The sequence below is a fragment of the Camellia sinensis genome, chromosome 8, assembly GCF_055761805.1.
Source record: "Camellia sinensis isolate YWXY chromosome 8, ASM5576180v1, whole genome shotgun sequence".
Taxonomy (NCBI): Eukaryota; Viridiplantae; Streptophyta; class Magnoliopsida; order Ericales; family Theaceae; genus Camellia; species Camellia sinensis.
The window spans coordinates 189,276,818-189,286,962 of record NC_138968.1 but is presented as its reverse complement, the minus strand read 5'-3'; the positions used below and the strand labels follow the sequence as shown (position 1 = coordinate 189,286,962).

The window sequence follows — 10,145 nt, the reverse complement described above, 5'->3', positions numbered from 1 at the left end:
TTTATTGAAAAAATTCAAATGAATTTTGTCTAAAAATTAATGTTAAACCTGAAAACGATGTCAATTTCCCATTCACTCATAAATGGTTTTGACGTTCCGTCTTCATCGTGTGACTTGCCATGCGGCAAGGAACACTTCACCTCTTCGGACACGCCCCAAAATATTTTAGGGGCCTACTAAATTTTGGGCTCAAAGTCGGCCTAAAATATGCCTTATATAAACCAATTTTCCAACAATTTTATTGATCATGAATTCCAAATTTATGCATATCTCAAATCAACAATACTAGAAATCCAAAATTTACCTAAAAAATTAATAACTCAAATTTATTTTATATATAAACCTTACACTTCATCAATTCAATTTATACCACACAAACACATTCAAAATCCAATCCCAACCAAATACCAAGATAATGTAGAAAATGTCAAGTCACAACCAAATCCTACTTGGGTCGTCTCTCAAGTCACAATAAAAAATACTCAAAATGATGTTTCTTTAGAACAATTTTGTATCTGCCTTGGTTCGTTGGACCTGTTAATGAAGGTAACCTATCCAATTGAAATTCATCACTACCATAACCAAATTGAAACACACATTTATTCTAAATTCAAAACGCTTAAACCTTGAAGTAACAAAGGCATAACATTTGCATATCAACTCAACCCATGATGACTCATAAAACAATAAGCAACAAATTGACGGTCAATTACCACTACAAGAAAAAACACTTTTGGCGACTAAATTTTTAGTCGCCAAAAGTCTTCTTTTAGTCGCCAAATGTAGAATTTTCACCTTTCCCGACTAAATATTTTAGTCGCCGTTGTGGTCGCCAATACATGGTCGGCAATACCTTTGGCGACTAAAGATTAGTTAGTCGGCAATATACAGGTCTTCAGCGACGAAAGTTTTAGTCGCCAATAGTCGATTCCATTTGTGAAATTAGACATTTAGCGACTAAAGTTTTAGTCGCCAATAGTGTTTTTTTTTTATTATTTATACAATTGGCGACTAAAGTTTCGTCGGCAATTGTCACTCTTTTTTGGCGACCATAGTATTTTGTCGCCAAAAGCATTTTTCAAAAAAAAAAAAAAAAAATACCCACTGTGCCTTAGCAGCTCCCAGGCTTCGAACCTGCAACCTCCAAGCTCCAAACCTTAACAACACACGCCATCCCACTATGCCACTCAACCATCACATGAATAGAATTGCAACTTATATTATTTATATATTACTTTCACCAGTATTAATACAACAAAATATATATAAATATAATTATATATATTCAAATATAATTTATGTAAAAAATAAATTATTTATTAAAAAAAATTTATCTCACTTTTGGCGACTAAATCCATTATTTAGTCGCCAATTCTACAATTTTAGGCTACTAATTAATTTTGCAGTCGCTAAAAAAAATTGTTGCGCCTAAAAACACACCTTTTGGCGACTAAACCCGTTTTTAGTCGCCAAAAACGACCCCTTTTGGCTACTAAACTGAATTTTAGTCGCCAATACTCAGTTTTTAGCTACTAATTTTTTTTTTGTAGCCAAAAAACTTCACTTTCAGCGACTAATCTCGTTTTAGTCGCCCAAACACCTACCATTGGCGACCAATCTGCTTTTTAGTCGCCAAAACTAGCACCTTTGGCTACTAAATTGTTTTAGTCGGCAAAAACCATCACTTTTGGCGACGAAAATTGTGTTAGTCGCTGAAACCCATATAATAGGCGACCAAACTAATTTTTAGTCGCCAATACATATACATTTGGCTACTAAATGGTTTTAGTCACCAAAAGGCTTCATTTTCGGCGACTAAAATGGATTTAGTCGCCATTTGTGCAACTTTCAGAGACGAAATTCATTTTTTTAGTCGCCATTGGTGCTTTTTGTTGTAGTGTACCCATTCCACTACATACATAAAATGAAACATAACACTAATCACAATAGATGACTCACATTTTCTTAGCATTCGGCCCATACTTAGCAAACTAAACCATTATCTCTCTGCGATCAACAACTCGTCCTAATAAAATAAAGCAAACATAAAAACAACCCACATATACACATACAAGCAAAACATCTCTGATTACAAAAAATTACTTGGGGCATTTAGATTACAAGTTATTACATAGTATTAAGAACATACCATCGAGCTTGTCGACCGCCTTCTGGGCTTCATCAGCATACTTGTACCAAACAAACGCAAATCCTTGTGAATCACTAGTCCTAAAATTGTTGAATTACACAATAGCTAACTCGTCAGAACAATTACAACAAACCCATTAAAGAAAATTTAAAATTAAAACAACCGATGAATATATATATATATATATATATGTATAAAACCTTCGGTCTCTAGGGATGAAGACATCAACGACCTTGCCGTATTTCTCGAAGAGTGGGAATAAATCGCCTGCACTAGTTCCTACAGAAGACAAAGAAAAGAATAATAAGTATTTACAGAAATCAAACAAAATCAATGAAAACAAGAAATGAGAGAATAGAAAATTGGCGAAAGGGATTGGGGTTAGTTATGGAAGGTGATGTTGAGGACGAGGAGAGAGTAGGTGTCTTTGATGTTTGGAGGCCCAGATCTTCCAAAGTGCGACATCTTCTTCTTCTTCAGAGAGAAAAAGAGACAGAGAGAGATGAGTAAAGAGTAAAGAAAGAAAGACATACAAGATGTTAAGGTAGTACACCAGACTCCGGCATATCATCCATATCACTGCCTTCCCTCCTCCTCCTCCTCCTCCTCCGACGCGGCTGATGCTCTTGCACTCCGGAGCCCTTTCTATTCACACAGCAGCCTCGTTTGCCGCCGCTCGCCCTCATCTGCCGCTCTCTATCGTCTTCAGCCGCTCGCCGTCGATCGAGAAAGAGGGGTAAGAAGAGATTAGGGATTTTTGGTTTTGGGCGGGGGGGTTAGAGATTGAGGATTTTTTGTTTGGGTTGAGGGGGTACAGAACGGGAATGGAAAAAAAATGGGGGGGAAACAAAGAGGGAATGAAAAGAAAAATAAAAATTCGGTCACAAATGAAATTTAAACAACAAAGGTGGTGTTTGGGAACTTGGGTTTGGGATTTTTTTTTTGATTTTTTCTACTAAAAGACAAACTTTTTGCAAAACTAAAAAACCCACATCTAACCACCAAAAACCCAACTGCCTTCCCAAACACAAAAAAAAAATTCTCTAATAATATCCTACAACTAAAAAAACCTACATAAAAACCCACTTCCCAAACACTCACAAAATAACGTGGTTTAACCCTTTTTTTTTTTTTTTTTTTTGCGACGAGGGTTGCTGTCGCCAAAAAAATTTATTTTTTGTTAAAATATATATATATATATATATATATATTTTGTAGTTAATGAATTTTTTTTAAAAAAAATCATTTTTTTTTTAGTTATTAAGATTGAAAATTTATTTGTTTTATTTTTATTTTAATGAAAAAAAAATTATTATTATTTTTTATTTGGTAGAAGTAGAGGTAATATTTTGTGGTAGAGAAGAGGGAGCAACAGTAGTGGTGAAGGTGGTGGATAAGAGATGATGGTGGTGGTGGTGGTGGTAGTGGTGATGGCGAATGAGATTAGTGGTGAAGTTGTGGTAGTGGTAAAGTAAATAGAGTGGCAGGGGTGAAGGAGAGGTAATTGTAGTAGTAGTAGTGGCAATAGTGGTAGTGATGGTAGTGGAGTGGTGGCGATGGTAGTAGTAATGGTAGTCATAGAAGTGAAATGGCGATCGTGGTAGTAGTGGTGGTAGTGAAATGGCATTTGCAGTAGTGGTGAAGGTGGTAGAGGAGATGGGTGGTGAGAGAGAGGGATGAGTGAGAGACAGATAGAGAAGAGAGAGAGAGAGAGAGTGGTGAGCGAGAGAGAGACAAAGTGGTCGCTAAAAGTGCATTTTCTTGTAGTGGGTCGATAAATCGAGATGGAGCTCAGTAAATAGAGAACACGGAAGGGAGAGAGTGAGCAACGCGAACACAATGGGGAAGAGAGTGAGAGAAAGAGAGACAAAAAGAGAAAGAGATAGAGAGTGAAAGAGATAGAAAGTGAAAGACAGAAAAAGAGACAGAAAGAGAAGAGCGATGAACGAGAGAGACAGAGAGAGAGATAGAGAGAAGAGAGATAAGCGTCAGAGACATAGAGAGAAAAGAGATGAACGAGAGAGACAAAGAGAAGAGAGATGAACGAGAGAGAGGTGAGAGAGATAGAGAGAAGAGAGATGGGTGAGAGAGATAGAGAGAAGAGAGATGAGCGAAAGAGACAAAGAGAGAAAAGAGATGAGAGAAGAGATAGATGAGTGAGAGACAGAGAGAGAGAGACAAATAGACAGACAGAGAGAGAAGAGTGATGAGTGAGAGAGAGAAAGAAAAGAGAGAGAGGAAGATGAAAAAATGGGTGAAAAGATATAGAGAGAGAGAGAGCGAAAAGAGATAAACGAGAAAGAGACAGAAAGAGATTGGCGAGAGAGCAAGAGAAAAAAAAAGAAGAGAGACAGAGAGAGAAGATATGTGAAAGAGATAGAGAGAAGATAGATGGATGAGAGACACAGAGAAAAAGAGAGACAGACAGACAGACAGACAGACAGACAGACAGACAAAGAAGAGTGATGAGTGAGAGAGAGAAAGAGAAGAGAGAGAGAGAGAGAGACAGAGAAGAGTGATGAGTGAGAGAGAGAGAGAGAGAGAGAGAGAAGAGAGATAGAGACACATAGAGAAAAGGAGAGACAGGCAGACAGAGAAAGAGCAATGAGTAAGAGAGAGAAAGAGAAGAGAGACAGACACAGAGAGATAGGAAGATGAAAAAATGGGTGAAAAGAGAAATGTTCAAAAGAGTAAGACGACGTCGTTTTTTTTTTTTTTTTTTTTTTATGACAGAAAAATACCATTGTATTTATTTAAACCATTTTGTGACTATATATATATATGAAGCAATCTCAAAGCCACAATATATATATATATATATATATTTTGCAACGGTACCTATTACAGTCGCAAAAAACTCTTCTTTTTTTTTTCTTTTTTTTTTGTGACTGCAGCTTGTACCGTAGCAAATACTCTATTTTTTTTTTGCGACAGCAATTTCTGCCGTCGCAAATACTCTATTTTTTTGCGACGACAAGTTATGCCGTCGCAAAAAGTCACATTTTTTGCGACGGCAAATGTGCCGTCACAAAAAGTCCCGTCTCTTAAACCCAGTTTTCTTGTAGTGAATTCACAGTTTATTTATACTTATCATCATGCGTAAAACAAACTTACCAAGATATAATCTCCTATATCACTAAAATCTTAGCTAAATAACTTTGAAATTATGGGTACAGTCTCGAGATAATCACTTTATACATAATGTCAAAGATTAAGTGTGTACTTAGTTTTTCCTCTCCCAAACACATTAATGTGTACTAATTGAACATTATTTTTTATATCACTAAAATACAAATTATTTAGCTCAAATATTTCATGAAATAATTGAAAAAGTAGTCAAATATATACAACTCTAATAGATTTATTGATTTTTTTCATAATTAAATATATATTTTTCGTAATGGTTATAAAAAAAATTATATTCAAATAGTAATAATTTACCAAAATGTAACATATTTTTGGTACACTTACGTTGACCCAACATAAAATTTGTTGCTCTCAAGTTGGTGTTCGAAATCGGAGCACAATTATCAACCAACATTCAAGTTTTTTCTCCTTTTTTTTCTCTCAAACATGGAAATTCTAGAAAGCATTTTATTAATTTTTTTTTAAAATAAATTGCACTGATTTTCTTCGAGTAAAGACAAAATTACAATCAACACAATTATTTTTGACAAAATTACACTGCTTTCCCTACAATGTAGAAATTTTAATATATTAATGGAGATGATGAAATTACTGTATTACCTTTGAATATTTTGTATTTGATTATATATTGATGTCAAATGACATATTTACCTGTCCTTTTATCTAATTATTCTTAGGTCAAGTTTGGCATGTCTTGAAAAAGACAAAAAGTCAAAAAGTCACTATCCTATTTAAGTCGAAAAATGCTTGGGACCTCTAATTAGAGGTACCACTAGTGATGTGGCACCCACTGCCACATCAGTGCTGTGTCTTGGTTTTTTTTTTTGTTTTTTTTTTTTACCTTTTCCACCTCATTAGAGGTGTGCTTAGAGCCTCTAAATTAGAGGTCTCTAGCATTGCCCATTTAAGTTACATCATCTTATTTAAGTCACATCACCTCTCTAACACATCACTTCAAACTCAACCCAAATCCAACCCATATTTCATAAAAAGTCAAAAAATACACTTATTTAAATCATGCCAAACAACCTCTTATTTTTTCATCTGCGTGTATTATTCAAATTAAGAATATTATTGGATTCAAGTGATGTTCAATCATAGAATAATAAAGAGTCAAAAAAGTATTTTACTCTAAATAATAATGACAAATATTGTTTTGGGAGTTTTGGTTAGGGCTCCCCATTATAATATATTACTAGTACAAATACACATATAAATACGAAAAAAAAGAAAGAAGTTCTTGTCCTCTAAAATTTGGAAGGCTATTTTCGAATCAAAATACCCCTAAAACTATGTGTTTCATCAGGTTAACGTTGTCATAGTTTTTGAATGATTTAAAATATAAAATTTCAATAAATTTTTTTTTTAAAATCTAAATAAGTGTTAAGTGTAATATTTTAAGTTTATTTTATTAAATAAAATTTATATATGATATATTATTCATGAGTTAATTACATAATTACTTAAAAATCCTATTTACAAATGTTATAGTAGTTCAGGTTCTAACTAAGATTTTTTGAACCAATAAGTCCTATTTAGTAAAACTATTAATATTATCAGTTTTTTTTTTAATTTTTAAAACTAGCACGTTATCAATTTTGTATAGTAATGTTTTAGATAATTGTTTCACTAATTTATGAAAAAAAAAGAGCATGAGATTAAACGTTTTTGCTCTTCTACTTATTGGTTTGATTCAACTATCCAATAAAACTGATAATATTATTAGTTTTTTCATTTTTTCATTTTTTTTTTAGTTTTGTACATCAATGTTCCATCATCATACTCCTTTATAGATACAAATTTTTTAATTTTGCATAAAAAAATCAATTTTTTCAAAAATAACTTCGTTTTTTTTTTTTTTGCACATAATTTTTATCTTAGTTTTTTTAATTTAAAAGTTGATGTCTTAAAGTTTTGAAAATCAAAATAAATGTCAAATCATCATATTTCTTTATAAATAATCATAAATAATGAATAATCATTATTTAAAGAGTGATTTCAACTATTAAAAATTTAATGGAATTTGAAGGTTCGAAAGATTTTAATTAAAACTAAATAGATTATAAATTTATAAATTATAACTTTTGCGTGCGCATATTCAGTGGAAGTTTGGGATGTTCCCAAAAAGCCAAAAAGCCAAAAAGTTACTCAAAAAGTTAAAAAGTTAACACTATTCACCAAAAGTCAACAATTACGGCTGCACAACTCCCAATTCAAAATTTTCCCTACAAATCAATTTTTACAATTTTTTATTACACATTTTTCAATAAAAAGTCAAAAAGTTAACCCAAACATCCATATTTTCAACCTCAATTTTTTAGTCCAAAAAGACAAAAAGTGCACTTATTTAGTCTTCCCAAACTTGGCCTCAATGTTTGCTAAATTCCAAACTGAAGCATATGGACACGTGAAAAAGCAGAGTTTTGGTAGTTGGGCCCACATTTTGTTACCTAGCTGGTTGGGCCTCCCACTTGCGTTTTTAAAATAAAAGCAAATTGTGGTGGGTTCACCCAACCCATGGTCATTATGATTTTAAGGCCCACTTCTTTTTATTTGTTTTCGATTAAAAGCAAATGATTGTATGAAAGTGTCACTGTAGATTTCATGTTTTTTAGAGTAAGAGCTCCATAAAAATAAATATAGGGAAAATTACAAATCAGTAGATAATGGAAAAAAATATAGCACTATACATGAAATTTTTTGTAGTGCAATTCTGCCACACAGGAAGGATTTACACCAACCACAAGAAGATTTCTACGATTATGAAAATGTAAATATTTTTTCACTGTATCACTAATTACAATTTCGCCATAAATATAAATGAGGTGCGGAATAGTGTTTCCGTAAGTTAAATAAATAATTTATTTTTAAATAATAATGATTATCATTATATATTATTGGTCTACATAAAAATATCTTAGGGAGTGAAAACAACTTGAACCATGTAACAGAAAAGAAAATGCCAAACGGCGAACGTCCCACCAGAGTCCTGTGGTTTATTTTTAAGCTCAATAATTGCATTGTATTAGGGAGAAATTTTATAATATACACATTCTCTATCAGTCATATGTATAAGTTGCACCATCATGCACTCTTTTAAGGAATGGTGAAAGTATAATACATACATATATATAGGTATTGTTTGGTGTAATTTATTATAAGTTAAAAATTGATAATCAAAAAGTATAAACTAAAAGCACTATTTTTTCAACTTTTAAATAATCAATTTTTCTCAACTTATTTAAGTTGTTTCTGCTTAAAAAGCTATAAATAGAAACTGTATCAAATAATCTAACATAAATTCTCAAATTAAAATAAACTATAATCATCTCCTATAATCCCTACCAAATAACACGGTGATATAGAGTGGTCTTTACATGTATGGCATACTACTTAAATGACATTAGATGATAATAATTCAATGAGGAAAGTACTTTATATATAGTGACATAGAGTGGTCCTTACATGTATGACATACATGTATGACATAGTACTTAAAAGTTGGAGATGATTTTTCGATAGAGTAGGGCTTGGGCATCGACAAATCGATGCTCGAATGCCTCGAATTGGGGTTTTTTTTTTTTTTTTTTTTTTTGGAAATGGTGGTTATGTGTAAGAGTATGTTAAAAAATTAAATATCTCGCATCAACTCAGTTTGTGTGATTTGATAAGGTGAGTAAGTTGAATTGGACTGGTTGAGTGATAAAATTGACTGATTAGTTAGGTTGCTGATTAAAATTTGTTAATTCCATATAATTTTGTACAAGTCCTTACTATATTTTTGTTTCAAATCAGGAAGACTCGGAGGAAATTTAAATGACTTTGGTATTGTTTATGCAAAATACCAAAGCCATTTCAATTTTGTCCGAGTTTTCCTAATTTGAAATAAAAATATAGTACGGGCTCGTACAAAACTATATGGAATCAACAAATTTTAACCAACAATCTAACTAATCAGTCAGTCTAACCCAACTCACTCATTTTATTAAACCACACAGGCTGAGTTGGTGCGGAATGTTTAATTTTTTGACACACTCCTACGCATAACCACCATTCCAAAAAAAGAACAACAACAACCAAACCTACACAGCCGAACAAATAAATAAATAAACAAATAATTTTCTTAAAAAAAAAACAACAACAACAACCAACATAGCCCAACAAATAGAAAGAGAAAAAGAAAATTGAGGCATTCGAGCCTCGATTTGTCAAGACCCCAAGCATTAGTCTTTTTGATAACTTTAATTTGAAATTAAAGTTAAATTCAACCGTCAGTTGAGGTAGGTCTGAATGATTTTATATTTTTTTAAGTAAGAATATTGCAATACAAAAATAATAAGCCGAAACCATTAAGTTGTGAATGAGAATTGTCTCATAAAGTGAGTATTAATAAAGTTGGACTTAAATTTGGACTTGGGTTGTTTTGAAAAATTGGTTAAAAAACTAGTTTCTTTTTTTTTTTTTTAACTTTTTTTTTGAAAAAAAAGTATAAAAAAATAGAGAGGTGATGTGACCTAAATAGGTTAAAAATTGGCTTTGGCTTTGGCTTTTTTAAGCGCTTCCCAAAAGAGCCTTGGTTTGCACTAAACCTAAGTTTGTGCTTGTGCATTTGCTGGGTTTGGTTTTGAACTTGTACTTAATCTTGAGGTTGGGCTAAGTTATATTATGTTGGACTTAGCTTGTTTGAAAAATTAGGCTTGTTTCGGGTTGTGACCCAATATTAGTATCCATTTTGTGACTCATTTAGTTGATTTATTCAAATATCAATATATACATATTTATTTGTGTTTATTAAGCACACAAGAAATTTAAATTTTTGTAACTCTCATATTTTTATGATGAAGTTGAT

General features: G+C 32.3%; 1 pseudogene across 1 annotated transcript; it reads right to left on the bottom strand.

Annotated features, from left to right (window-relative positions):
- Window positions 1-1,955: 1,955 nt before the first annotated feature.
- LOC145798364 (serine/arginine-rich splicing factor SC35-like) lies at window positions 1,956-2,614 on the bottom strand (annotated as a pseudogene). The gene is made up of 4 exons (XR_014339239.1): window positions 2,539-2,614; window positions 2,350-2,428; window positions 2,150-2,229; window positions 1,956-2,026 (listed from the first exon to the last, which is right to left on the bottom strand). The product of XR_014339239.1 is annotated as a serine/arginine-rich splicing factor SC35-like (transcript).
- Between the last annotated feature and the right edge of the window lie 7,531 nt (window positions 2,615-10,145).